At 33.6% G+C, this 24433-nt stretch overlaps 1 protein-coding gene across 30 annotated transcripts in view; it reads left to right on the top strand.

Annotated features, from left to right (window-relative positions):
- The window catches only part of MYT1L (myelin transcription factor 1 like), a 693632-nt gene that overhangs the window by 310151 nt on the left and 359048 nt on the right, over positions 1-24433 (top strand). For all 30 annotated transcript variants that reach the window (XR_012486139.1, XM_074288020.1, XM_074288037.1 and 27 more), the window contains one exon: positions 13818-13960. The gene's annotated coding sequence lies outside the window, so the exon portion shown is untranslated. The remainder of the gene's footprint in view (positions 1-13817; positions 13961-24433) is intronic.

The following is a 24433-nucleotide window of genomic DNA, read 5'->3' as shown; positions in this document are numbered from 1 at the left end:
GGCAATTCTAATACTGATTTATAGTAAGATGGTTTCCTCAGAAATCACAAATCCAATCCTTATCATTCAACAAACATTTAAGTGTCTGAAGTTTGCAAGCACACAGTTTAAGTAAGACACAGATTTCTATTCTTATTGAGTTTATAGCCAAGAGAGACAATCATAAGACCATAAACTTAGAGTTGAAAGAGACCTTAGAGGCTACCCAGTACAAACCTTCTTTTTATGAATGAGGAAACTGAAATTTAGAGAAATTAAGAGACTTACCCAAGATCACAGTAGTAGGCATCTGAGCCTGGATTAGAATTCAGTTCTTCTTGACTTTGACACCCATTATTCGAAGCACGAGCCAGCCAGCCAGCTGCCTGAAAACAAAGTTCCTTTCTTAGCAAATAGTGAAGAGCAACTATTGTCCATTTTGTTGAAATTGATAAGGTCTGAAAGACTCATCTTCCTGAGTTCAAATCTAGTCTCAACAGGTATTAGCTGTGTGACCTTGAGCAAGTCACTTAATCTTGTTTGAGGCAGTTTCCTCACGAGTAAAATGAGCTGGAGAAAGAAATGGTAAAATCACTCCAGTATCTTTGCCACAAAAACCCTAAATGGGGTCACAAAGATTCAGACAAGACTGAAAAATGATTCAACTCAAATTTTACTCAGTATTTCTTTTATAGTTCTTCCTTACCATCTATATATTTCACTATATCTAATTTCTATTGATGTTTTGTAGTTTGCTAAAGCAATACCATGAATTTTTAATCATAAAATCACTTTTTAAATTTTAGATGAATTTGGAGAAAATTTGGGAGGTGATGTCATTACCTGGTTGCTATTTTCCCAGTTAGTTGGTCATTTTGTCATGGATGTTCCAGAGAACAAACAGTTCATTTTAGGAGAATTCACTTGAAAGGAACCTTTCCCAGAAACACATCAATTCCATGAAGTGTGTACTATTCTGGGGGAATGTTGCCTTTTAAAATGTTAGTGACTGAGAAAACATTCAGGTCAGCTCATTCATCCATCCATAAGTGAATTACTTAAGACTCCTTAATTTATTAGCCATGCAAAATGTGAATTGGTTGAAGGAAATTGGAGTATAAAGAGAGAAGCCTTGCTTAGAGGTTTTAGGCTTGAAAGGTGTCTTCATTTGTTTTGCAATAGCAAGAGTGAGGGATTTTGAATCTGAAAATCTGGGTTCAAATTGTGAAACTCTGCTATTTACTACCCCTTTTGATTTTTGGTAAAGACATTTAATCTCTCATTAATAAGATGAGGAAGTTGAATTAGATGTTCTCCAAATTCCCCATCTGGTTCTAAATCTATAATCCTATCATCCTAAAAGAATTTGAATTTGTTCTGTTTGACATTAGAAGGCACCATATCAGAGCAATGTGTGGAAATGTGATGAAACAATTAGGAAACCTGTTGTAATAGAAAAGTACTAGAAGCCAGAAGATCTGAGTTCTAATTCCAGTTCTGCCACTTCTTACAAGGATTGCTCTCTAGGAAAATTGTTACATTTTATGGGTCTCAATTTCCTATCTGCAAAAATAAGAGAATTAATGATTTTTTGACTCCTTGCCAATTCTAAACACACTTTTAACCTTTTTTTACGACTAAACATAAGATTTCATTGGAATAAGATAGATGGTAATTCCTGTCTCCAAAGTTAGGCCTCCATCCACAAATCCATACTGCTTTTCATTATAATAAATATTTTTATGGAGACAAGTTAGCCTCAGTACAAAGAAAGAATTTCCAAATATTAGAATTATGCAAAAGAGGAATTGGCTGCCTTAGGGAAAAGATTATTTGTTCCTCATCAATAAAGATCTTTAACAGATGATGGATGGCCATTTTTTATGAATGTGGAAGAAAAAACATTTCTCAGATACAATTTGGACCTGGATGTCCTCTGAGTTTTTCTTCAACTCTGTTATTATGAGTCTTTGGGTCCAGACAACAAAGAGGTAAATGGAAAATAATAAGATGTTATTTATATTGTCATCTTTTCTTCTATAACTTGTATCAGTTGATGTAAATTATTGTTTATTTATATTAAAAAAAAAAAAAACTATGGAACAGCTGTGACCAAATAAGTATGTGTGTTTACAAAAAGAAACATGCTGTGTTAACACTCCTTGAAACCCATTCCAATTAAGACAAGACAATGGAAACATATTGTTATAAGAGATGAGTATGTCTAGATCAGCCCTTCACTCCTTGTGATAGCTGAGAGAGTCATTATGAGTCTGAGGGAGAATGGCTTAGGTTCCCCAGACACACAATTGTTCAAAAGTATGTTTCATTCATTAAAAAAATTTTAATCCAAAATAACTATCATTCCAAGTCTTAGAAAGTATGCCAGTCTAATAATACCAGTTATTCAAGTATTTATGCTGGTTCTTTTCCTATAGAGTTATATGATTTATCTCTGGAAAAGGACCTTAAATAATTATATAAATTGTGGTGAGAATAGAACAGCCTAGACTTGTCCACATCTGGAGAAATACTCCTTACTCACTTTAAGTGACTTCTCTTCCCTATCAGAGTATTTAAAGAACCTGCAACCCTCTGTTACCACAAAGGTTGAGGACAAAAAAGCAGGTCCAGTACAGAGCAAGAGGATGTTGGTAAATGAGGTCACAGGAGGAGAAAGAGAGAATGGACTATTCCTTCTTTTATCAATGCTATACCTACAATTGCCCTTTCTTGCTTGGCTTGCTCTCTCTGACCTTCAGAATCCCTTTTATATCCTTGCTTCTTATTGAAATATTCTTTTCTCTCTCTGGATTAACCCTCACCCTTCTTAGTACCTGTCCTCCTGTCTCCTCTGTAATTGCCTGTACAACTAACAAACTCACATCATACTGAATCTTTTCCTTTCAAATTCATTTCATCTTCAGGTGTTCCTTGAAATCTAGTTTCCTTCTAAAGAGACCATATGTCTTAGCACCCTTGCAAGACTAATTTTAATTTCTCTTATATCCCCTGATAAAAAAAGGACACAGGAAGATTTGACATTCTCCTTGCATTCAATCTCCAAAAATTCAACCTCATTGACTATAAATTCCTAATAGAACATTTTGCCTCCATTTTCTGACCCCTTCAATATATCATCTAGAGAGCTAAAAAATTAATCTTCCAAAAGTTCAAGTAGTGGAATCAGGAAGATCTGAATTCATACCTAGCTTCATATGCTTACTTGCTGTGTGATCCTGGGCTGTTGGCTTCTTTTTACCTCAGTTTCCACAACAATGAAATGGGGATAATAATTGTTGGGAGATGGCTGGGAGGATCAAATGACATAATAACTATAAAGTACTTAGCATCACTGCCTGGCATATAGCAAACTGTATATAAATACAAGCTATGGTGATGAAAATATAAATGTCACTCCCATGTTCAAGAAACTTAATCAATTCACTAATATTTCATCTCTAAAATAAAATATAAACTTTTCTACTTTGTTTTTAAAGCCCTAGAATTCAACAAAAACATAGTACATAGAGCACATCTTTTCCATTGCAAGTCATTGAAAAGATGAACACCTGATAAAACTTTGAATTATCAGCCCACACTTGTAACAGTCTTCATTACAAAGAATGAATTAAAGATATGCTGTTTTCACTTCAGTTTCTAATTTATTTTCTCTAAACAATTCAAAATAATTTATTAGAGAATAGTAATAATGGCAGATATTTACATAATGATTTATGATTTGTAAAAATACTTTATATACACTATCTCATTGGATTCTCATAAATAAATTTGGCAATGCAAGAACTATTATACCCCTTTTATAAATAAAGAACTGAATATCATAAAGTCTAAGTGAAACCTTCAGGAATAAGAGTCAATTCAAGGTCATCTGATTATCTCTTGTGTTTTTTTTCCTATTACTCCTTAGATGCCTAATCCCCCCAGCAAAAAAAAATAAATAAATAAAAAATCACCAGTGACATTAGCATACAGCTATTTGAACTTGTCATAAAATTATAAGAAAATGATAAATTTTATCAAATTAATTTTGTAATGTGATCTCTTAGAGACTGACTTTTCCTTTTCAATTTTTGTGCTATATTGTAAAGTACAATAGGCAATAGGAGGAAAACATTATTAGCTATCTTATTCCTTCCAGTTATCAGGGACATTTTGCTAAACTACAAATTGGATATAACACAAAACCAAAATGTAAGGAATATAAGTCTCAATTCCAAATCTGCAATTTAGCATGATTAATATGTAACTCTATCTGATGATCATATCAACTAGTACATCATGATTATTATCTGACACTTGGCTAAACATGCCTACACACAAGCAAAAAAAAAAAAAAAAAAGAGCTAGATACTGTATTGTCTACTGGACTATTAGAAATGGATATTCTTGAGCAGAAGTTCTTGGTTTTCTCATAATAACTTGACGATCAGTCAACTAGCATTATTAAGCCCTTTTTTTTTTTTTTAAACAAGCACTGTGTTAAGTTCTAGGTCTATATACATTATCTATATACATTATCTTCCCCTGATTGATATGCTTCTCAAGAATGGGGACTGTTTTATTTTTGATTTAGGGGCTTTGTTGATCAACCGAGAGAGAGTGCATAGAACACAGTGGAGAAAACAAGTCAAATCTACTTTTGGAATAAAACTAGGTCATTCCTCAAATATCAGGCCTCAATGACTACAAATTCTGTCCCAGAATACACAGTGCCTGGTGCATGAGTGCTTAATACATACTTGTTGCTTACTTAATTGCTGAGTGCTTGTGTCATGAGTCATCATGGTCAAAATGTTTTTACTAAGTAGTGGCTAATCTTAAAATGAGCCCCCTCCATAATAAATTAGACTGGAGCTGACTTGGTCTATCATGCACATAAAGCCTGGAGGTTTTCAATCTTTAAATATCCTTTCCCTAAGCCTATATTGTGATGGCATAGCCCTTCAAGAACAAAGGCCCATCTAGAAATCCTGATGACACATCAGTTGAACATCATTTGCAAATGGGATTTTACTCATGTCAGTATCAGGAACACTCACCCTGATGCAATCACAGATCCATCAAAGCATCAAAACAACCATTGTTTAACACAAACTCATTTAATGCATTAAATATTTAATTTAGCATAAACCCATTATTTATATATACTTCCTAAGAAACAGCAAGGCAGCTAGATAACTAATGATAGAGCACTGAGCCTAGAATTGGGAAGATCCAAGTTTAAAATCAGCCTCAAGCACTTACTAGATACTTACAAGACCCTAGATAAATCATTTAATCTCTGTTTTCCTTAATCTATAGAATTAATGGAAAACCATTGCAATATCCTTACTAAGAAAACCCCATAGGCAGTAAGGGGTCCATATGGTCACAACATGAGTCAGATATGACTCAGGAACAAAAAGGGACAGTCCTCTTACAGAATTTAGTTCTACATCCTATCTTCCTATGATTTTGATATAACACATTTCCTATATCAAATATATCTATAATATATTTGAATTGAATATAGCATGTGATATTTCTTAACAAGGCCAACACCTATACATCCTTTCTAGTAAATTGCCTCTATTTCTATCCCTACTTTCTCTTATCTTTAATCTCTTTTTATCTATTAGCTCTTTCCTGGCTTCCTAAAAATACACCTATATATGCCCTATCTTTAAAAACTCTTACCATCCATCCTACCTTTCATCTTATATCCCTCCTCCTGTTTGTCTGAAAGGGATCATGGTCTTTTGGAAATCAGATATTTCCTCATCCAGCTGCTCTGGCTCCACAGTCACTGCTCATTATGACTCCACTGTACTTCATTCTATTTTTTATTAAAAAGAAAATCACTCCAAAATGCTAGCCACCTTGTTTCCATAATAAGTATAAGAAGAAAGAAGCCATTCCAGTTCTCCTGTAACACATACACACACACACACACACAACACACACTCTTCAGTTCCTTGAAACAAAATTTTTGGCTGACAACTATGACATAAAATGAGATATTCTCCATCCCTTTCTTTACAAAGTCACTAAAATTAAAAAAAAGTTGTGTCACATTCCTATCACTATTTCTTATCTTGGAATTAGACACTTCTGAATAGACTAATCAAGTATAGGTAGGAGGAAGAAAAAAAAAAAAAAAAAGCAAGATATTTTCCCTACAGGCCTAACTGTAAGCAGTGGAATGAATCAGCAATCATTAAAAATAAATAAATAAATAAATGAAAATAAAAATAAAAAGCTATTAATCTCTCTTGCTTCTTCTCCCTCAATGAGTTTTTTATAACTTGGTAGTCCTGAGACATTTGCACAGGAGTTTATTTCTCTTTGATGCCTTCCAGGAAAATATGCATAGTAGGAAGGATCTTGCTTTTCAGGGCTATGGATCAGCTTGTTAATATTTCTAACTAGAAGAAAAATGCTATTATTTATATTTTGGCTTCCACTCCTGGTAGCACTCAACCCTTTTTTTCTTATTGAAAGAATTTAAGAACATGAAGGGTCATTGATTCATCAAACATTCCTTTAAAAGTGTATCCTTCTTTTGGACAAGAGTAGGCTTTATTAAGTGCTTCTGAAAAAAAAAATTCTCACACAAGTGTGGTCAGTTCATTGAATATTATTTGACAAGTTGAAGATCCGGGTTTATTTTTCCCTTTTAATGTTCTCTGGGAGCAGGTTTCTTGGGGAGCTTCTGGAGGCAGACTTAATTTCAGTTCAGTTTCAATAATCAATAATCCAGGAGTTAAAAGTCCAGATCCTTTATTGTCTCTTCCAAAATATTATCTCTTTCACTTGGGGCTCAGCTAGTTTTCCCGAAGCCTTCCAGATCTTGGTTTCAATGTTCTCCTGGCACCACTTCTCTGTTTTCCTTCTTTCTGCCCGACTTGTGAATCTCTTCAATTTGTCAGTCTCCTTGACTTGTCAATCTCCTCAACTGAATCCTGGCTCTGAATCTCCTGAAGTCCCCAGCCAGCACAAAGGTGGAAGTTGAAATGAATATGATCCACCTTGGAGAGGGTGGGCTTGTGGGCTTCTTCTTATATATGCTCTCTTAAAGGTGTGAATTCTATGGGCTTGTGGGAGCTTATATATACTCGCTAAAGGTATGAACTCTAATGTGTGAACTCCTTTAAAGGTATGAACTAAGTACAATAAGCATTAGCACCTTGTTTCAAGTTCTGGGCCATAGCATCTCTTGGTTTACTATATTTTATTTAGAAAGCATGTGACAGCTCAATATCAGGAATTTGTCAATTATTTTTTGAGTGACTACTTGTCTCCAGGGTTAGGGAATAGAATAGTCATAAATCTATTTCATGCTGCTGCAAAATAAAATCATTTTGATTATTCTACTGTTAAAAGACATTAATATCTTTTGTGAGGAAGATTAAGGCAAAATAAAATTGTGTGTGTGTGTGTGTGTGTGTGTGTGTGTGTGTGTGTGTGTGTACAAAAGGCAGTTTGGAACAGTTCCCTAGTTTTAATGAGAAAGTTGAAAGAAGGGAGCATATAGTATACCAAATTTGTATATAAATCATCACTATGATGACATCACAAAAAGGCCAATAGTTTACTCAAAGGGCAATGGAGAGGACATCGAGGGCAATGTAGGGGACAAGTAAGTTTCATCATGATTGACTTATGCATAATAATACATAGTAAAAATGCATCATCAAGAACACATATAACTGGAAAAGTTGATGGTGGGTTCTCTAGAAAGAACAAGAAAATACATAATGAACCCTGAGCTGACATCCCTAAAATATTAAAAGAACTACAATACAGTCTCCAGAACACTGGAGGTCTCTTTGGTAGAGGATTAAGGAATAGCTTATATAAAATTATACTGCAACAAACATTGGTAAACATTTTTGAGCAAGTTAAGACAGTGTTGGTAAAGTGACTAGAAGATGAGCCTTGAGACATGGGTTCAAGTCCTATTTCTCACATATATAAGTCCTTGAACAAATCACTTTATTACTCAGTGCCACAGACAACATCTAAGATCTTCAAGTTTCAGATATGCTACTAAACATCAATTAAGGGTGTTTTTGTACCCCCTCTTTTTCCTTTTCTCCAGACCACCCCCCATAAGTCTCATTCCATCAAAGAACTCCCATTCCACTAGAAGTTAGAGATACAGAATGCAAAGTCAATATATTTAGTAGAACCCAGAAGTATATTAGGTTCACCTAGCTGGCACAGTATATAGAACTCCAGGACTGGAATCAGGAATACAGATCATCCCAAATTCAAATCCAGCCTCAGACACGTAATCTGTGTGACCCTAGGCAAGGCACTTAACCTTTATACTTCAGTTTCTGATTCTGTAAAATGAGCTGCAGAAGGAAACCAATCAATATCTTTGCCAAAGAACTTTAAATGAGGTCATAAATGAAAAAGATACAAATGAAAAAAGAATAATAAAATATAATATGCTATAATCAATTTGAGATGTAAAGATGGAGAAAAATTTAAGATGAAAAAAAAAGTTGGAAAAAAGAAAAAAAATAGTTCTATAAATTCTGCTACCCAATAATTCATCAAACAAAAATCTCAATTTACAGGTATTTCTGTTTTACCAGTAAATTCAAGAGTGAAATTTGTAATTCTAAACTGAAGCCATGCAGAATCTTAAAATACCTTGAAAATCATCAGAAAAGGGTTCTGTGTTGTTCTAAATAATATAAAATAACATGTGTTAAGTGCACTTTTAAGGCTAATTATTGAAGTTAGTGATTTGTGAACAGTATATTGACAGCATATTATAAATTTCTACCTACCAAAGTATTTGATGAAGCCAAATTCCAATTCTCTGATTCTGATTATATAAACAAAAATTACTGTTATTATTTATGGCATACTTTATTTTTTCCCAATATTTTCTCCACTGTTTTCTCAATGGTATTCTCAACTGTAAATTAATGAAGAATTAATGAAATATTTGGGATCTTCCAACTCTATGGTTCTCAATCTTCAATTTCCCTCTTATATAGTATGTCAAATAGTACCAGGAAATAGGTTTTCCTAGGGTTAGAGTGGGTGAATCTAGAAAGTGGGATGTTAAGGGCTGTTTAATTGCTTTTTGAGTGTAATGCCTCAGAAGACAATACAGTAGGAAGTGAGAATATCAGTAATCAGGAAAAGGGGATTACCTTTAAAACCAGGAAAAAAAAAAAAAACTAATAAGACATTCTATATCTCTATTCACAAAGAATGAGGTAAACAACAATTTGTCTCAATTGGTATGGTAATGCTGCCTGGAAAAGACCTCTAGAGAATTATAAAGGATTTCTTTTGTTCTCTCTTGTCATGTACAGTTGTGAAAAGTTTTTTTTTTTTTTTCTGCCCCTACTCTGAAATGCTGTTTAAGAAAAAAGAAACATAAAATTAGTGTTTATGAAAAAATCTTGGGATGTATAACTTTTTTAAAAGAAATTTATTTTTAAATTTATCAGAGAACTTTACAAGAATTTGATGAATATATCAATAGTCAAATTTTTGAAGTAATTATCAGTTTGTTAACACATAAGTTTATTCCAAGACTTCAATTTATACTTGTTTATAAGATCATAGATTTGGAGCTTATAGGAAATCCTAGATATGATATAGTGAATAGAAATTCTTAACCTCAGTTCTGTGAATTTGATTTTTAGATATATTTTGATAACTATTTCAAGTTGCCTTTGTAATTTGGGGTATTTTGCTTTGTGTATTTAAAATAATTATTCTGGAAAAGTGGCCATAGCCTTCATAAGATTCCCTAAAAGGCTTTTTCTCCTCCTCCTTCACCTCCTTCTTTTTCTGCCTCTACCTCTGCCTCTGCCTCTACCTCTGTCTCTCTGTCTCTCTATCTCTCCCTGTCTCTATTTCTATCTCTCTGCCTCTCTTCCTCTCTCTCTCTCTCAAGTTTCTCTCTCTCTGTGTGTGTTTCTCTCTGTGTATCTGTGTCTGTGTCTGTCTCTGTCAAACACACACACACACACACACACACACATACACACACACACACACACACACACACATTAAGGTCTTCCCCCCTCCCAAAATCTGGCCCAAACCACTCTTTACTTGTGAATAAAATAAGAGAGAGGGCTGACCAAGGTCATACGTGGTAAGGAACAGAGCCAGAACTTGATCCCAGCTCCTCTGGAATCTAATGTGTTTCAGTATACTATATATAAGGAAACAAGACCTCAGAAGCTGAGTTGATGGTATTACTTATTTTTAGGATTTTAATCATAAAAGTTCTGGGGAAGAAGAGGTCATTTTTGGCCTCAAGGCACTTAGGTGGCACATTAGATAGAGTGTTAGGCCTAGAATCAGGAAGTCCAGAGTTGAAATACAGTGTCATACACTTATATCTTTGAACAAGTTGTTTTTAATTTCTGTCTGCCTCAATTTCCTTAACTTCAAAGTGAATACTTCCTTCTTGGGATTATTGAGATTTTATAACAAGATAATATTTGTAAAGCACTTAGCACAGTGCCTGGCATATAACAGACACTAACTGCTTATTACCTGTCTTTCTTGAAGGCTCATTGAAAGCTTCATAGAGAAAGAGGGTCTTCAGCAGTTCTTCTCAAATGTTTTATTAAATTCTTTAGGTTTACATAATGGTGCATAACACATTTAACACTAATTCAACAACTGTTTATTAAAGTAACTATTGGAGAAAGACATTGTGGTAGCTGTTGTAGATACAAAGTCAAAAATAAGAAAGAGATCCTACCCACAAGAAACTTTCTTTCTACTGGGAAAGACAACATATTTGCAGATAAATAAATACCAAGTAATTTGAGAGACAGCTGACGGCTAGGGAGATCTAAAAAGGCTTTGCAGAAATGGAGCTGAATACATTCCAGGCAGGGGAACAGCCTGTACAAACATAGAGAGCAAGGATATAGAATGTGAAATCTACTGAAAAGCACAGAAGTCATTTTAACTGAAATATAGAGAGTATGAGGAAGTTCAACATGAAATGTTTGAAAAGGGATGCTATAACCAGATTGTGAAAGACAAAAAGCAAAATTGAAGAACTTCTTTCTCTTAAAATAAAGAGGGAGCTATTAAAGATTCTCAAGCAAAGAAATAGTATAGTTAGGCTTGATGAAGACTATTTTAGCATCAGTAAGGGGAACAGCAAATTAAGTAGGGAGAGATCAGAAGCAGGGAGACCAACTAGGAATGTATGAAAATAGTGTAGGTAACAGGTTACACGGGATCTGATCTAAGGTGCTTATTATAGAAGAGGAGACAAGAGGATGGATAGTAAAGAGGCTGTGAACGTAGACTTGATAAGATTTGTTATTGACTGAATACAGGAGGAGAGAGAACTGTCCAGGATAGATGCAATAAGAACATTTAACATCATTGAAATAGAAATAAAAACAATAGAAATAGTATATTCAAATGATTATCCTCCTACATGACTCCTGTGGTCCCAAGAATAGTCTGGGAAGAAAGCTTCCTCTATTCAGATTCATTTCCCCATTCCCACTCACCCCACTCCTCTCCAGAGATAGGAAAACAAAACAAAGTTTCTGCAACCTATGATACACAAAATACAAGGGACTGACAGCAGGGTCTATTGCACTTTTCTGAGTAACCCCAGTGCTTTGCCCAGTGAATGAATGATACATGGTATATATTAACAAATGCTTGACTGAATACATGCTATACCACCCACAATCTGTTACCTTAAAAAGTTCCTTCCCCTATCTAAGCCTTAGTTTCCTCAATTGTCAAAAGAGGGAGTCAGACAGAGAGAGAGTTACATAATTCTTTAAAGTTTTATAAGCTTATTATAAAGTATTTCACTAGATACTTACAAGAAACTGTGAGGTAAGTATTATTCCTATTCCTATTTTATAGATGAGCAAACTGAGCCTGGGTATCTAGTAGCACAGTGGTTCAAGCATAGGACCTGGAGTCAGGAAGAACTGTGTTAAAATTTGGCTTCAGACAATTGCTATTATGTGACCCTAGGCAAGTCACATAACCCTGCTTTTCTCAGTTTCTTCATCTATAAAACGAGCTGGAGAAAAAAATGACAAATCATTCCATTATCTTTGCCAAGAAAACCCCGAATAGGGTCATGAAGAGTCATATATAATTGAAATGACTAAACAACAAGAACAAACTAAGTCTAAGAGAAGTTAAATGTTTTACCCATAGTCCCATAGCTAGGGAATATTTCAGGTAGGATTTTAGCCTGAGAGACTGAAAAAATATTATCTCTTATGAAAGAAATAAGGTTATTCTCAGGACTTTGTGCAAAGCCACTCCTAAAGTCAGAAGTATAACTGACTCTGCATGAATAATTAGCTTGGTCATAACTTCTTTTATTTTGCAAGACAGCTGCCTGATACATTTAATTGACCACCCTGGGAACTTCTTCCTAAGTGAGTATATGCAGAATATGGGATTAGCTCCAAGCATTCAGAGTAGCAGGCATGTCTTTTCATATGGGCCAGCCTTATATCTGAAAGGTCATGTATTTATTGGGTTACTGTTACTTTGAATATTTTTAAATTTTTGAAAACTTTGCTGCATTAGTGTTGGTTCTTTTTATAAACTTAAAAAAATCAAGATAATTAAGTAGTCCTATTATATGAATTTTTTAAAAGTAAAGCATAGAACACCTACTTTTAAGCTTTACAGGTTTCTGACCATTTCCTCTTCTGTGTCATTATCAACAATTTCTGTGTGCAAGTAACTGTGTGGAAGATTACTTTAAAAGCCTGTCAGATTGAAAATACATCCTTGCAACGCAGGATTATAGTTATAGAGGTCTGCATTCTGATTAGATTATTTAATATATTACAATTTCCCTCTATGTTTTAGGAGAGATTATTATGATTATGAAAGTATATCCTTACACATTGTTAGGGGAAAAAAAGAAAACCCGTGAAATGATACTGAAGTGATTCTGTTACCCTAAAGATGTTAGAAAAGATGGTGATATTTTAAAAGCCTTTTCAAAAGAATGGTTTGGAATATTTGGTATGAGAAATACAATTAAAGAGTTCTCTAGTTTGTGTATGTGAAGATATATGTTCTGTATTAAGAGAAGCTTACACTAAAGCATGCCTTAATTTTAATTAATTAATTAATTTTCTTAATAAATTTCTGGTCTTAGATGCATATTGGATAAATGGGGAAATTATTATCTTATATGCATCTCTCATCAAGGGTATATAACCTACATTAGCAAAAAGGTGAATTTGATAACTAATCCACCTCTAAATTACATGATTTATAAGTAACTAAAAAAAAAAATCCCAAAAAACTTGCTTTTCCCTTCTTGATTATCAATGATAAAATGAATCCTCAAAGAGCACAAAAACCCTTAAAGTGATAGAGGTGCAGTTCTTAAAAAGTGAGACATTAAACATAAATTATTCAGTAATACTGTACATGTTTTTTTCCTTCAGAAGTCTTGATAAGGTATCAAATTGAGAATCTTTATATCTTACTTAACTTTCAATGCTATTAAAACATTATAAAATAATTCAGATAAATCTTGCCTGATGCTATTTCATTTTTGAGATTTATTTAAGTAGGGCATATTAGAATAGTAGACTTGGAGTCAAAACCTAAATTGTATTCATGACTTAGATACTACATATATGATCCTGAACTTTCTCAACCAATGTTGATTACAAAGTTTACACATGTAGACAACTTAATTAATTATTCCATACTATTATCATTTTATGGTCAACTTTCTGGTGAAAAATCTGCAGTGTTAGCTAAGGCTGGTCTTTTGACCACACATATAACCTTTTTATCTTCCTTCTCTCCCTTTCTAGAGTGACTACCTCTGGTGAGAAGAGAAAGATGTAGTTTTCTTATCCAGTCAAGTTTTAATCCTTGACATATCATCATCAGAATTCCATCAAGAAGGATCCAGTTGTTGACATAGACATATGGAAGAACCAAAAGCCACATAAAGGTAATTGTCTTATACTATATTGAATCAATGACATAGATTTATAAACTTGTGTAAGTTTCTTGGATAAAATCTATATATATACATATATATTCTCTCTCTCTCTCTCTCTCTCTCTCTCTCTCTATATATATATATATATATATATATATATATATATATATATATATATATATATATATATATATATATATATATATGTAACAAATAGCAGTATTGCTATTTGCAGGGCAGCTAGGTGACACAGTAGAGTGTCCGGCCTGAAGTCAGGAAGTTTCATCCCCATGAGTTCAAATCTGGCCAGACATACTGGTTCTGTGACCATGAGCAAGTCACTTGACCTTATATGCCTCGGTTTCCTCATCTGTAAAATATGTTGGAGAAGGAAATGGCAATACTTTGCTAAGAAAACCCCAAATAGGGTTTTAACGACTTGAACATGACTGAAATGACTAAACAATGAAAATTATTATTCTTTCCTACTTCGTGTTAAAGAACAATCATCCTTAATTATTTTGAGTTGTACTTGTTAAAAGCACATGGCTGTGTCCCTGGACAAATTATTTAACTTCTTAGGCCCCAGGCAATTTTTTAAGACTATAGGCAACAGAATAGTTGCAAGCCTGCATTGGCAGGAGTTTTCTCATCTAAAGTTCCTCAGTGCTAATGAAATCATAAAGTCAGACAAAATAATAAATTATAGGTTGAGATCTCAGTTTTTATATGCTGTTTTGATGAAGAAATACAATTATAATTATAGTAAATATACCATAAATCTCTATCCTCTATTATACAAAATATTCATATTAGTATATTCATATAACAATGAATTGAAAATTAATTCAAATTAATCAAATTAAGTATTTCATAGAATCTTAGACTCAGAAGTAACTGCAGAGAGATACTCTTAACCTATATAAAAATTCCTTCTAGGATAACCCTCAAAGCTCTAGCTTGTGTTTGAATAATTCAATGATGGAGAATATATTACCTCTACAAGTAACCATTCTATTGTTGGGCACCTCTATTAGATGGTTGAATTTTTACCAACTGTAGCTATGCAAAATAAACAATCTATTACCAACCTTCCAAAAAATTAAGGTTGTTTTAATCTACCTCCCTCACCAAGTCTTTTCTCTTTGAGAATGATACAGAAAAAGAATACTACCATTGAAAAAGCATTTTTTCCTATTATATATATATATATATCTTATATGAAAAAATTAACTAGATTGTGACTTTGAGGCTTCTATATATAGCTTAAAATTTCCTTGAGACTTTCAAGACACCCTGGATTGCTAAAAAGCGACATTGGTTATTCACAATTCAGGTTCACAATGAACTACATTCAGAGTCATGGGTGTTCCGAGCCATGTTTACCTCAATAGATTATAATGTGGTTTTTAATCAAATATAGATACACAGTTTTAATTTTCAAATGTTTCATAGAAGATTTTCCTTATTCAATTTGAGCTCTATGGCATCTCCTTAAATAATAATTTTCAATCCAAGTAAATGTTTCTTCATTATCCACTATTTCAAAATCCTTTGCTAGTGAGAAACAGGGAGTTTACATAAAATGATAAGCAAAAAAATCCTGTAAAGACATAGCCAAAGGATGAGCATTTGATTCCTATTTGGTTGATTTAGGAATTAATAATAATTCATGTTTTCATAGCACTTTCAGGCAACATAGTTAAAAGCACTGAATTTGAGTCTAGAAGACCTAAGAATGAAGTCTCAAATTTTATATTTACCAGCTTTTTGACAGTGGGGCAAGTCATTTTATCTCCCAAGCTTCAATAAATCAGATTTCACACCTTAGCCAAAAGGTTTAGTGTGATGATTTGGATACAGGGCCCAGGTCATAGTCTAAAGAGAATTCTTCTGGATGGTGATCTCAAGTAAGGACTAGAGATAAATAGGAGAAACATTCTGTCTGAAGGTATCCCTGTTGTCTTTCTTCTAAAGGTTATTTTACAAATATGTTTAATGAGTCATTTTACTGCCATGTAGTTCCTTAATTATCTGTTCAGGAAATTTATGCTATTCAGAGCTCTGCCACTATTTGGATAAGCAAACTCAACTTCACTTTCAGTTCCTCGGTTTGCTCATCTATAAAATGAGAGGGTTGGGCAAAATTTTGCCATACTGGAGCTACAAGTCTGTGTTGATTCATTACTGTCATTTGGTCCAATTCAGTTTAAAAAACATTGATTAATTATCTACTATGTTCAAGGAAAGATGACCTCTTGAGATCAGTAACTAATTTTAAGATTTTGGTCTTGAAGGTAAATTTTTCGAAGGCCATCTTAATCTTTGTTCATTATGAATAAGCAAATCTTTAATGATAACATCCTCATTTTTTTTTCAGAAGACACTCTGTTGCAAGGGTATATTAGATGAAATTTACAAATATTTTAAGATTAAAATAATCAATTTTCTTGGTGATGTTGATTGGTTGGTTGTTGGCCTTTGTTATTGAAAAGGACAAAAATGATATTGTTTTCTCAAGTTACAGTGTGTCTGTTTTCTCAAGTTACGGTGTGTCTAATTGTAGTAAATCAGATTAATGTGAGCTTGAAATGCTTTACCACAGTTCAGGCACAAATAGAATTTGTAAAAATCTGAGGAGGGGTATTATCTAAATTTGTGTATCTTAACATTTGTTTTTAGCTATTCCAGTTTTGCTTTGCTCATAGAATATAGCACCTTCTTTGAAGGTGGCATGCCATGCTAGGCAGTCCTATGCCAGTGTATCTCATGTCATGGAATCAACTGAAATTTATTGGATATAGTGATGTACCTGCCTATTGTGTATCCTATGTGCAGATACTACTTATTTGTACTTTTTCACAATTACAAGCTTAATTCAGGGTCAGACCTGGGGAAAATTATTAAAAAGGCAAAGCTAGTCTTCAGCACCTAATTTTTATCAACCCCTTTTAGTGCCACCTTTTAGTCCTTTACATGCCTTACCCAAACCCCATTAGTACCTAGTATATAGGGCTTTAAAAAAAGCTCTATCTTTTTAATACTCTAATCATTTTTCTCTTTCTTGACACCATCAAAATTTCTCTATCCAGTTTTCCATTTTCTCAGGGCTTTGCACTCTACTAGGCAAAAAGTATGGTAATTGTTAATTAGCAAAATTAATCCATACTAATTAGTGCTACTCCTTTGATTCCTTTTCTTGACATGAGTTGTGTTCTCAAATAGAATAGAATACAAATCCTGAAAGGTTTTTCCAAAACATTGGGATCAATGACAGGGTATTTCTCTGCTGAAGATTGACATGGTAAAGAATAAAGACTCCCTATAATAATAATAATAATTATTATTATTATTATATTAAAAATTATGGTGATGGTAGTAATGATGAGACCAGTCATCTTGAAATCAACTTTTCTCAGATCAAGGCTCAAAGGATAGCCAGGGTACTGCTGTTCTGAACTTGGCCTGACATTGACTGAGGAGGAAACTCTTTTACTTTTCCCCTTAATTCATCCCCACTGTGACACTGTTGTTGAAGTCCCCCATCACTCTCAGTCCAGCAGCCATAGCTCTCTGCCATCATTTCTTCCAGGCTGCTCTCTAACCACTGACTAGACTGAACCTCTAACAAGATGTTTTAAAATAAGCCTGGAGAATTTCAAGCACCTGCTTCCTCTGTAATCCCTTCTTCCTCCCACTCCAGATACACATGCACTCAGCCTCCTGACACACAATTTCTCCTTTCTCAGTCTCACATCAATCCCAGCTCCTAACAAAACCCCTTCTAGCTACAAATCCTTTGTATTTCCTTCAGTATTTTGCTAGTAATGTGGGTTTTTTATTGTTTTGGTTAAATTAGAAGGATACATCAGAATTATAAATTATACAATATATCATTGAGGCTCTAATTTTTACTTTTTTGAGATCCATATTCTTCCCCATTCCCTTCCTTACCCATTGAGAACATAAGTAATTACACATGTGAAGTCATACAAAACATATTTTCATATTATTTATTTAATGTTTTAAGATTTGCAAAGCAAATGAGATAGCCAAACTTCATAAGGAAGGTGCCATTTTTAGACAAGGAAATTGAATATATATTACCATTTTACAGAAAAGGAAACTGAGTTTAAGAAAGGAAAAATCATTTATTTAAGATCATACAGCTAGCAAGTATGAGTCAAGAATTTAGTTCAAGTCTTCTTGAACTTCCAGGGCAATGAGATGACAATGGATAGAGCACAGGGACTGGAGTTAGAAAGACCTGAATGACCTCAGACATTTACTAGCTGTGTAACCCTAGACAAGTCACTTAACCCTGTTTGCCTTAATTTCTATAAATTTATAAAATGACCTTGAAAAGGAAATGACAAACCATTATAGTATTCTAGCCAAGAAAATCCTAAATGATGTCATGTAAATTTGGACATGACTCAAATCACAGAACAATCATGACAACTTACTAACTCCAAGGATAATGCTGTATCTACTACCCAGTGATATTGTACTCAAATAGAAGATCATTAAATTGCACTTTGTAATACTTGCCAGTGTATATCAAATTAGGGAAAAAACACATATTAACATTATCTATATTTTGTTGTATTTTTATATTTAAAAATATTTCCTAATTCCATTTTTATCTGGTTCTGATCACCTTGAGCAGAGCTTTGGAACATGTGTTTGCTGCTCCCAGGCTGGAGGTTTTAACATCTCTGCACTGAATTTTAATGAACAATGCAGCCTCAATGAACAGGCATTTTCTCATAATGAACTCATTCTAGTTGCTCAAGAGACTGCTGAAGTTAAGAAGTTGTAGGAAATAAGCAAAAATTGAATTAAAAGGAAACATTTATCTCTGAGTAGTGGGCAAAGAAGTTTCCATTCTATGCAGGCAACATCTAGAGACTTTTGAACATGGAAGTGGCATGATGCTGCCAGGGTTTTGTCCCTTGTCTATGATTCCTGGTCAAGATAGCTTCATTCATGGACCAGCATAGGAGAGAGCAGAGTGAAAAACTCACTAAGTGACTGACTGATTTCCCAGGCTCTTTCAGGAGTCGGGTACTATTTTTTTCAACATAGGCTTTCTTTTCTCTGTCCCATCCAAATTTACCTCTTAATTACAAGGGGTTTCTTCACCCCTTTAGTTAACAATTCTCTTCCCTTATAACACTGATGACAGAAGATAGAATAAAAAGTCCACTGTTTAAACTACCTGCTAAGGCCCAGGTTCAGGGCCTTGAGGACAGAAAGCAGTCTTTGCTATGGGTAAAGTCTTTTAGGCTCCTAAGTCTCTTTTTCTCATCTGTAAAATGAGGGAGCTGAATGGCCTCTAAAGTTTCTTCCAGCTCCAGACCTATTCTGCTAATACCCGAATTCTGAGTTCACTCTTATTCTTTAGAAACTAGTATCATGATCATATGTGTACTCATAAACTCTTAGCTTTCCTCTCACAATGCTTCTGCCTTTCTTCCAAACTATTCTCTTTGTCCTATTTCCTCCCTCTCAAGCCATCCTTAAGTTTGTATCAACTACTGTCTTTACCCTAGGTTTACAGCAATATTTTGATTTAGGGAAATTTTTGACTTGATACATCAAAATTAGGTTCCATGAGTGCTGAGCTGTGAATGCCTAGGGAGGCCATGGTAGCCCACCACTGTAGGAAATCCAATTTTCTGTAAACTAGAGCTCAAATAGAAAAATCACACTCTTCATTCAATCTTTTGTAGGAAAACTATATTGCTGAAAGGAAGAGGGGAAGTTTTGCAGAATTTTCTTCTGTATGGTAAATATTTGAGAGAGAATAATATATAGGGTATCATGAAAGCTGACATATGCTGAAATAACTTCATCATGAATTAATGGAGCTGAAATTATTTGCACAAGTAATTCTCTAAACACAGTTCACTTAAAGATAGATAAGAAACATTTGACCTTTGATCAATTTAAATATCATTTAAGGATTGGATACAGGTTAAAATTCTTCTCAATCTGAGATTATCTAGGCTATAGGCTAACAAATTTTCCAAAATAAGAGACTCAAATTACTTAGCCTTGCTCTTCAAAGATGAGCTATAAGGCTAACTGCGAGTGATTGGCTGCTTTCCTCTCACCTGAAGTGGAGGAATTTCTGAGGAATTAAGTGATTGATAGAAGAGGTGGGAAGTAGAGGCTTCAGTAGAGGAAGGAGGAATAAATTTAAGAATGGCACTTCTGGGAGCAAGTTGCCCTAAATTGGATACTTAAGCGGCTTGAATGTATTTGAAGAGTGCTGGGATGTGGGAGAGAAGAGGTAAGAGAGAGGTACAGCAAGGAACATGGGATAGTGATGGTTCTGCTATGGTCATTGATGGCAGTCAAGAATCTTCTATTTTATACACATTTATTACAGGTTATGCAACTCCAGTCTAGCTAATGTCTAATGGAGAGAGGGAGGGAAAGAAAGGGAGGAAAGAAGATAGTGAACATGAAGTAACATTTCAGGAATCCCTCAAAAGTAATAGAATGCTGCAGACTACCTCATGGTCACCAGAAATCACCAAGTAATAATGATTCACATTTATGCAGTATTTTAAAGTTTACAAAGCCTTTTTTTTTCATGTGAGATCAGTAATGCAAATAGTATCTCCAGTTTGTGCTGTAATGCTTAAGGAAAGTGAGATTCAAAGACTGATTTCTTTGGGGTCAATTAGCTCACAAGCATCAGAGCCAATACATGAATCAAAGTTTTTGACTAGCATAATTAGAGTAATGATTACAGTAGACTACCAAGTTAGTGCTCTTTTCTCTAATACTATATAACTACAAGGTATATAGTATACAAGGTATTCAGGATGCTCATTATAAAATTACTTTCATATTGTTTTCCTTTTGGAATTACAGTTTGTGCTGAAGAATTTCTGAGTAACTTGTCATTATCAGATGATTTCTAAAGATGGCTTGAGTTTGATCTAGAATAGGCCCCTGAATCAGTTCATGTCTTCTCTGAAGAATGTAGATATGACGGAGGTTCCTTATAATCCAAAGGAACTCTCTTAAAATCCCATAAAGCAGCAATATCAAGCTTGATTAGAAATGGATCTTATAGGTCATATTTTGACTTAGAAAATTGCAAAATAGCATTATTTTCTTTTGTATCATATTTTTATTTATTTTTAAATAATTCTCCAATTATATTTTAATATAATTTGGTCCAGTCAAAAGTTTTGATGCTGCAAAAAAGTTTTATATTTCTGGAACTGGAGTACCTTCTCCCAGTAGGGCTTGAAATAGATTAAAAAAAAAAAAAAAAAAAAAAACTTCAGAGAGACCCCAGAATCAGTCTTGTTTTTCTAAGGATTGAGCAGTCAACTAAAATGCATGTTTTCCAGATTTCACTTTTCTCAACAGACGTACTGGGGGATGGAAGAATCTGGTCTATTATTATCATGAGATATACATGAAGATACTTTGCCATTTGATGGTATTCAGATTTAGCACCTGAGTTTGATTTATCAACCATTCAGTAAATATTCATTGAGTACCTACTATGTGAAGTCACTGTTTTATTTGCTGTAGCAATTCAAAAATTTCACTTACAGATCTTATTCCTTAATTTCATGTATTTGGCAGTTTACAGTAGACAGTACCAACCACATTGTGGGTTGGGAGGAAACAATGTGAGTTCCTCAGAGAATACTCTGGTGGAGTGTGACTAGATAAGGAAATGTCCTATTTTCTTTGCTTTAAAAAAAATAAAATAAATATTTCCCTTGGTTCCTTGCTCATTAATATTTCTTTCCTGATAATAGTTTACATTCTGATTCTGTGCCTTGCACCTGCTCTTTTACAAGAACACTGAGCTAGATATTATTTAAAGGTTATTATTTATTGCTGATAATAACAGGTGTTTAATGTTTTTGCTCAAAATTCTGGGAATATCTCAGTAAAATTTTCTACAAAAAGTTGGGTTGGAATGAGCATGGGATTCAATCTTTTCGTCCTCTAATAAGATCATCCCTCTTTTTTATATCATATGTAACAATAATTTGAGTTGGATTTTTTTTCTAACTCTTCCTTCAAAAGCAAATTCATTACCAAAATGAGAAGCACAGTTAATAGTCAGCAAGCACATATTAAGCAATTACTAAATACTGTCTCTGTGCTAAGGGGAAATTTAAAAAACAAAACAAAATTGTCCTGCCTTCAAAGAGCTCAACTTTTGTTTAACTTAGTAAATGGCAAAGTCAGAAGAGATGGAAGGTAATTTCAGAGGGAATGCTTAAGTGGGGTAGGTAGATATTATATTGAAAAAGCCTAATAGCTCATTATATTGGTCCTCACAAAATGTCTCTCTTTGTGATACTAGCCTTTTATAATAGAAAACTCTAGTTTTGTCCCTATTAAAAGGCAGAACTGTCACTTATTGGGGGATCAGATCTCTGGGAACTTGCTCTCCATCTTCTCTGTAAATACTGAAAGCCAGATCTATCCAAAAATCATATGAAAATATTCTGCATTCTCAGTAAAAATAAGAGAGGGTAGAACTAACCCCCTCCCAAAAAAAGAGCATTAAGAAAGCAATGTAAGGGAAAGACAGAGAAAGGGGAAATAGAAACCATGGGAACAAATAAAATGAGTTTAATTGGCCTTTACTTTTAGTTTCCTTCCTCCCTCATTCCCATGAATCTTTTCACCTTCCTTGAATCATAAATCCTTAAGAGTTTTCTAATTTTTTTTCAAAAATGATTTTACTTTCAGTTCTTCTTCCAATCCTGTTTCTAATTCTTCCAATATTCTTAATTATGGAATAGTTTAAATCTTGATACTATCTCTTTAGCATTTTTACATTGTAATCTGAATTAAACTCATTACATAATCAAAAATAAACACTTTCATTCTGGTGAGGCATTAAATACTCATTTTACCAGGAAAGATTTGATCAAGGGCCTTAAAGCACTATGTGCAGGTTGGGAAGGGGATAAATTCAAAGGACTGCTGTGATCAGTTTATAAAAGATAAGTGCTCAAAAGAAAATAAAATAACCATATTTTGTCACTATGGTGTTTTAATTTCTAAATCTCTGTTTTAAAAGCTGTTTTCAGCATTCTCTGTCCAGTACTTACATATACAGTATGGCTGTCCTAAAATAGCCTCAAATGTAGCCAGCTAATTGCTGTTTCCAGGGTAACTGACCTAATTTGCATTGACTTTTAGTGAAGGGACTAAAGCCTATAAACACACTATGATAGATAAATTCCTGAAGTTATAGAATTTTATACTGAGCATCACATTTAAGTCTACAAGCAAAATACTCTGGCCTCTACTGGGCTGGGGGAAAAACATCTGGGACTCTCATATGTCCCTACAAAAGTCAAACAAATATGTTTTAAAATATATTTCCTTTGATATAGGTACTCTGTCCAGTGAGGCAGATCACAGCCCTGTTTGTCCATCCCATATGACTTTTGCCATCTCAAAAATTAGCTTTCAAGAGGGAGTCTTCCTTATTTTCCTTGAGCTTACAATGACACCAATGGACCATACACATTGACCATCGTTCATTTTTGCCACAAAGATTGGCATATCTTTTCCTTTTTTTAATATTTAAAGAGTTACTTCTTTTTTGTGGGTTATTTTTATTTTAAACTTAAATACAAAGTGAGAAAAGAAAAAAGAACATCTATGTATACAATAGAGCACAAGGAGGATTTGATCCAAAACAATAAATTCCTATTTCAAGAAAAACCTTTATGTGTTACACATCATTTAAGACGGCTCAGCTTTTCTTTGCTTATTTCTTGTTTTTCTTTTCTTCTCTGCTGTCCCTTTTTAAACTTTTTTTTCTCTTCCTCACTCTACCATCCAAAAGAAGGCTACAATTAAACATTTATATTCACATTATACATAGATATCTATAAATATATGCATATATACTCATATATATGTATACACACACACATACACACACATATAAAACCATACTATGCTTGTTTCTCCTATCATTTCTTTTTCTGAAAGTGGATAGCATCTTCCTTCATAAGTCTTCTTCCCAAGTTTTTCTAAATCAGCCTCAAAATCATCATTTCCTATATCACAGCAATGTTCCAACTGAGTCACATCATATCCAAAAGATTGTCTATGAATTTTCTGCATTTTTTCTATTCTTGACTACATAGGTTTTGATCTTTTAAGAACATTTTAATTTAAATAATCAAAATTATCATTTTTATATTTCAACAATGCTCTCACTTTGTAACGTAGCTTATAAAATCTGATACAAATCTATTTCTTTCATATATTTTCCCCTTAGTGTTTTTGAAGTTCCTACCCTTTTGTTCTTCCAAATGAATTTTGTTATTATTTTTCTACCTTAGTAAAACAATTTTGAATAATTTAATTGGAATGATATTGAATACATAGATTTATTAGGGAAAATTGTCATTTAAAAAATTATATTAGCTTTACTTACCCATGAACAATATGTATATTTCAGTT

The sequence above is a fragment of the Sminthopsis crassicaudata genome, chromosome 2, assembly GCF_048593235.1.
Source record: "Sminthopsis crassicaudata isolate SCR6 chromosome 2, ASM4859323v1, whole genome shotgun sequence".
Taxonomy (NCBI): domain Eukaryota; kingdom Metazoa; phylum Chordata; class Mammalia; order Dasyuromorphia; family Dasyuridae; genus Sminthopsis; species Sminthopsis crassicaudata.
The sequence above is the reverse complement of the archived record's forward strand: the minus strand, read 5'-3'. Positions and strand labels throughout refer to the sequence as shown.